The 5798-nt window shown below is 34.1% G+C and overlaps 1 long non-coding RNA gene across 1 annotated transcript; it reads right to left on the bottom strand.

Moving 5' to 3' along the window:
- Nucleotides 1-204: 204 nt before the first annotated feature.
- LOC145120905 (uncharacterized) lies at nucleotides 205-1986 on the bottom strand. The gene is made up of 2 exons (XR_013714414.1): nucleotides 1746-1986; nucleotides 205-887 (listed from the first exon to the last, which is right to left on the bottom strand). It is a non-coding gene; the product is annotated as an uncharacterized LOC145120905 (long non-coding RNA).
- Nucleotides 1987-5798: the final 3812 nt, after the last annotated feature.

Genomic DNA, 5798 nt, shown 5'->3' with positions numbered 1-5798 from the left:
AGAAGTAATATTTTTGGGATAAACCAATGTTTCTCTATATTTATGATAAAGTCTCACAAACGTTGGAAAGAAAAAAACTTTCGGATTCGATATGAGGTTGTTTAGATTCCAATTCGTTCAAAAGCATTTTACATCGGTAAAACCGTAAAAGTGAGCTCGCATCTACAGATTTCCTACTCACCCATACATACATACCACTTGGAATTTAGATAGAAAACAAAGCTGAATATATAAATTTTTGCAGTAACAATAACAACTACAATATTAAAAAATTCTCAAACTAAAGGTTTTTTTATCCTGAAATAAACAACACCAATCAAAACTCAACGAAAAAAAAACACGACGTGGGTGTTTTGATGCAAAAAAGGTCTTCTACAACCCACACTTTTGAAAAATCGATGTGCCACAAACAACCACCACCGAATAAATGCAAGAATCCATGAAAAGAGCACAAAAACCGGTTTTAAACAACATCCCCCAGTCAAAAGGCGTACCCAGATGCTCACCGATCTCACCTTCACCAGATGAATATCCAACCCTTGATTCATGTTGGATCATTCTCATAGCATCCATAACAAGCGGTCCAACTGTAATCACCACATTGAACACCAAAAGCAAAAGAAGTGGCCTTGAAAGTATAATGCTCTTTATGACATAGCTGCCGAGAATAGGGAATCCGATATATGAAAGAAGGGCGATAATCCCCACAAAAAAGGAACATTTGCGACGTGTGTCTTGGGTCGCTAAAATGGCCGGACGTAATTGACGAGGGCTCACGGTTTTGTGGAGATAGATTTCTAAGTCTGATTTTGGATAGTTTCTTGGAGATGATTGTTTAGACGAGTTGGATTGAGTTTTTGGCTTCGATGGATGATCTTGGTTTTCATCTGCAAAATGAAATACTTGCTGTAAATTTATTGTAGTAGTAGTTGTTGTTGATCTGTTATTTTTATGGTTATTTAAATGTGATTCAGTACGAATATATGAGAATTAAGATAGCAAAATCAAAAGATTATAACTTCCACACATAGATGTCTAGATTAATACAGATTTTAGATTAAATGCAAAAATAACAATGTACTTATATTTATTTGTTTATTAAAGTAACATACTTTGATTTTTTCTTATTACAACATTGTACTTAGAAAATCTACCCTATTATACTAATAACCGGGTAGATTTTTTAAAGTACAACCTGTACTTGGGTATGTTTTTCAAAATTTGATGGCTTAATAACTTGGAAATTTTTGATGGCTTGATAACTTGGAAAATACACTCTGCTATGTAATAGAAGGAAATGAAAGTATATTATATTTGGTCCTTCATAGTGGGCAAAAATGTCAATTCCATAATGCATGATGTTCTCAAGAAAACTTAATATTTTTTTTGGCAATTTAGGACATATACACACGGAGGGTAATTAAATCCTGATCAACCAAATAAATGATCTTTCATCCACACTCCTAATGTGCACAACGTCCGAGGAACGATGGTGAAATCGATCACCACATAAATTATCGCGTCAATCAGCGAGGTAATAAGATATTAACAATCAAGTCGACAAAACGATGTAAAACGAAGCACATATGAGGTAACGTGAGGTGAGGTATCAAAGACAATTAAAATCTTATTGAATTTAGTTATAATTTTCGATTACAAAACAACAAGAAACGAAATTCCTCGAAAGAATCTTCTAATCAGAGATGAAACATGAAAAAGGGTAAATACTAAATGAAAAACCTTACCAGAGGGAAGGAGTTGATCGGGGTGGTGGGTAAGGGAGGAAGGGTATGTTTCTGTGTGAGAGTGGTGGGGTTGAGTCGTAGACGTATCAGATGGGGGAGAATGTAGGTTTGGGGCACGACCGCCGGTGATCATAGCAAGACGGTCAGATCCTTTCTCGGCGATTCGCCGACGTCGAGCGGTTGGGTCGTCACTCGCCATCTTGTCGAAATTCAGGAGAATATAGAGAGAATTCTTGGGATGATTTCCTCAAACAGAGGTCGTTACATAAGGTGTGTATTATCCATATTCTAGAGAAATTTACATAAATGGTCCCAATAAATTACCAAAAATCACATCTTCAGTCCCTACTAATGTTTTTGATACAAATGGTCCTTATTGTTTCTACACTTGCATGAATAGTCCATGTGGTTTCTAAAACATGCACTAATAGACTATGAGCTACATCAAATAACTTCTTTAACCATTGGCGAATCTGAAATATTTTTTTGCAGATGCAGCATATAGTCTAATGTTATTATGTCGATCGAAAGTATGGACAAATAGTTCGAACGATGTCAAAATATAGAGAATAATGTTGATAATTTTAGTTAAAAAGTATAACTAAGAATTCATTTTTTCCAAAAAAATAAACAATTACTAATGTTATTTTTAGCATCCACTGAGTAAAATTAGGTTTAGATTTTGATAGATATTTCCACCGCGAGATATAGATATTTTTATTTTCAAAAAAATTAAATTTGAATATTTTAGATAATCGAAATTTTAAAATTTTAATTAGTTTTTTGCAAGGTTGTAAAAATCGTTCGGCGGTCGACTGACGATAAGCGATTAATCAGACTCGGCAGGGATTAATCGGCGATTAATCAGGGACCCTAAATTATTAATAAAATTATTTAAAAAATTAATATTTCCTAAAAAATTAAGTATTTGAAAATTTTAAATTTTAAATTTTTCAAATTTTAGTATAATATTTTAAAATTTGAAAGCTTAAAATTTTAAAATTTTAAAATTTTTGTGTAATATTTGAAAATTATTTTTTTTTTGAATTTTTTAAATATTTCCCGCCTATGACCGTCGAGGACCGCCAAGGCCGCCAAGGACCGCCAAGCCCGAGTTTGACCTATTTTCGCCAAGCACCCTAATCGTAATCGGTTCGAGGCCGCCAAACGATTAATCACCGATTAATCGGCCGCCAATGCCGATTTCTACAACACTGGTTTTTTGTATGCCCTCCACTTTTCCAATAGTGGAATTCTTGTTTCACTCTATTTTTCACATAATATATGTTATAAAAACCCACGTCATGCAAAAATTGTGTAGGGTATGCAAGTGTTTGTTCAAGTATATGCAATATTAAATTTTAATATATAATTATTTTTTTCCAAAAAAAAGTAATACTACTAGGTAGAACCTAAGGATATCCAATTGCATACCTTAGTCAATGCATACATTCACCCTTGTCTTTAACCTTTATTAATTTATTTTATCTTTTTCTTAAACTGACTTTATTATTAAAAATAAAAAATAAAACAACCATCCTCTCACACCCCCTACTTGATCCCATGGGATCTGCCCCTTGGAACCCGCTACCAGGGGCGTTGTCCCTGGTTCCTTGTTAGTTCATGGGTTTTGTAACAAACCGTTATTTCAAACATATGTAATAATGTAGGTCAATTTGTAGTTCTTTTCAAAATAATAAAGAGAAATTTTAGCATACCGTGTATTTTTATATAATTGACCCTCAAAAATAAAGTATTAAACAATCCCGATTGGGATGAACAAAGTGGTAGAAATTGTAACAAGGTTTCCAAAAATATAAAGAACACTAAAATCCGAGTTATAACGAAGAAGTTATGACCAATCAAAGATCCGCGACAAAACCGGCAAAACAATGTTCAGTGTAAAAAGTGAATTTTCAATAAAAGGCTTTTTAGCCATAAAAATCTAAATGAAAGTTGTAGATTATGTTAAACCGAGAACTTTCATAAAAAGAACGCCAAAATCTGACTTCGTATGAGGAAGTTATGATTTTTCTAAGTTTCAGTATAACAGTATACAGCTAAAAACTCAAAATAAAGATCGAGTGATTTTTAGCCGACACAACCTAAACGAGTATTGAAGGTCTCGTCAATAGTAGTACAACGGTAAAAAGACAGACAAAAACGGACGTCGGATGAAGAAGTTATGAATTTTTAACGGATTCTCCTGTCCCGGTCTGTTAAAAATAATAATATTAAAAATAAAATAAAAACTAGCCGACGAAATCTAAACGAAAGTCGTAGAGTATAATTTTACCTACGCGTGCATATAAAGAACGTCAAAAACGGAGTTCGTATGCAAAAGTTATGAATTTTAGAAGTTTTTGGCTCAAAAACCGAGAATTAGTGGATAACCGGGAAAAATCGCATGGACACAATCCGGACACGTCACCTCCCATGCGAGGCTTCCCCGTGTCCGCCCCGTGTCGTCTTCTGATTTGACCGAAGTCGCGGCCCTCTCCTGATCCGACACGCGCCTCGCACCGTGGCTGCTTCCGAGCTCGGCCTCGTGGCTCCTTGCGAACCGAGACATGCGCCCTTCTCCCTCGCTGCCACGTCGCTGCTGACTCCTCCCCCTCGCCACCTGTCCGAACCCTCGCACCCTATATAAGGGTTGCGAGACTTCTCGGATTTAACACACTTTTTTCACCATTTTCCATTATTTCTCACCCCTTTCACTTCCATAAACTTACAAACAACCCCCAAAGCCCCGATATCATATCTCAAACCCTAAGCAAGCCTCGAAGCCCTGAGATTCTCGAGAAAAACAACTTTCTCCAATTGAAATTCTGCCCGATTAAAGCCGGTTTTTCACCAAATAAACTCATTTCCAGAAAACGAAACGCTATCCAAATCACCACTTATCAAGTGAGTTCATACCCCCGTATTTTCATAATTTTTACTGTTTTAAGGGGGGAATACAAGTATAACACAAGAACTTTGTGTTACAAATAAATGATTTCAAATCATGATAACACAACATTAAGTCATCAAAAATACTCAAAATATTAAACTCTTTTAGAAACTTATATTTTTCCCCAAAATTCATATATATATATATATATATATATATATATATATATATATATATATATAAAATTAAGATTTAAAAGGCTTAGGACTGATAACTCATTCTGGGTCATTTTCCTTGTTTGGATGTGGGCTTATAGTACCGGTTATTCGTTCGAATGTCGTTTAAATTTTACTTATATATAGTTGTATATGTATATAAATATAAAAGTTATTTCATCAGTTTAAATACCCTTTGTAACATGTTGAGCAAGGGGTTACATGCAAACATAGTTGAATACCAATTCAGAAAGTACATATAAATTATAATAGGTATAATTTATGATACATAGAACAATAATTCATGATTCAAGTATACTAGAATACACCGTTTTACAAGAAACAAAGGTTTGATTCAAAACAAATCAAGGGTTTACAGTTTTCAAATACATGTTAAGAATATTAATTCATGAATATACAATCAATCATTATTTCAGGATGATTGGGTTTTCATAACTATTATACATGTAACGTTTATATTCTTTTTATGAGTCATTCAATTCAAGTTGTTTAGTTCATTTAAACAACATGGTTAAAGTCCTGATATTATAACCAGAGTCTCCAGTCAGGGGATCGAAACAAGTTGTGTGTAGATCTATATTGGGATTGACAACCCCTCACTCAGACTGCTAGCTACAGTCAGGCATACACACCAATGAGTGACAATTGTTATCAACAGTTTAAACGCCTACAAAGCGTTTGTTTCAGGCCATCCAGTCACAGTATGGTCATAATAACTCATTAAAAAGATATTAACAATACGTTAGTGTATAAACAACTAAACGTAAGTACATCTTCAAAGTACCAGTTTACAAAATACAAACTACAATAGTATATTACAGTTGTCAATAACAGCTGGTGAAACCAGACACACTCTCAGTTACAAGTTTTACATAAAAGAATACAAATACAGAACATTGGTTTACAAATAGAACGGTTTAATGG

Source organism: Lactuca virosa, chromosome 6 (genome assembly GCF_052849685.1).
Source record: "Lactuca virosa cultivar CGN04683 chromosome 6, Lactuca_virosa_CGN04683_v6, whole genome shotgun sequence".
In the NCBI taxonomy this organism is placed as follows: Eukaryota; Viridiplantae; Streptophyta; class Magnoliopsida; order Asterales; family Asteraceae; genus Lactuca; species Lactuca virosa.
This window is presented reverse-complemented; position numbering and strand designations above follow the sequence as displayed.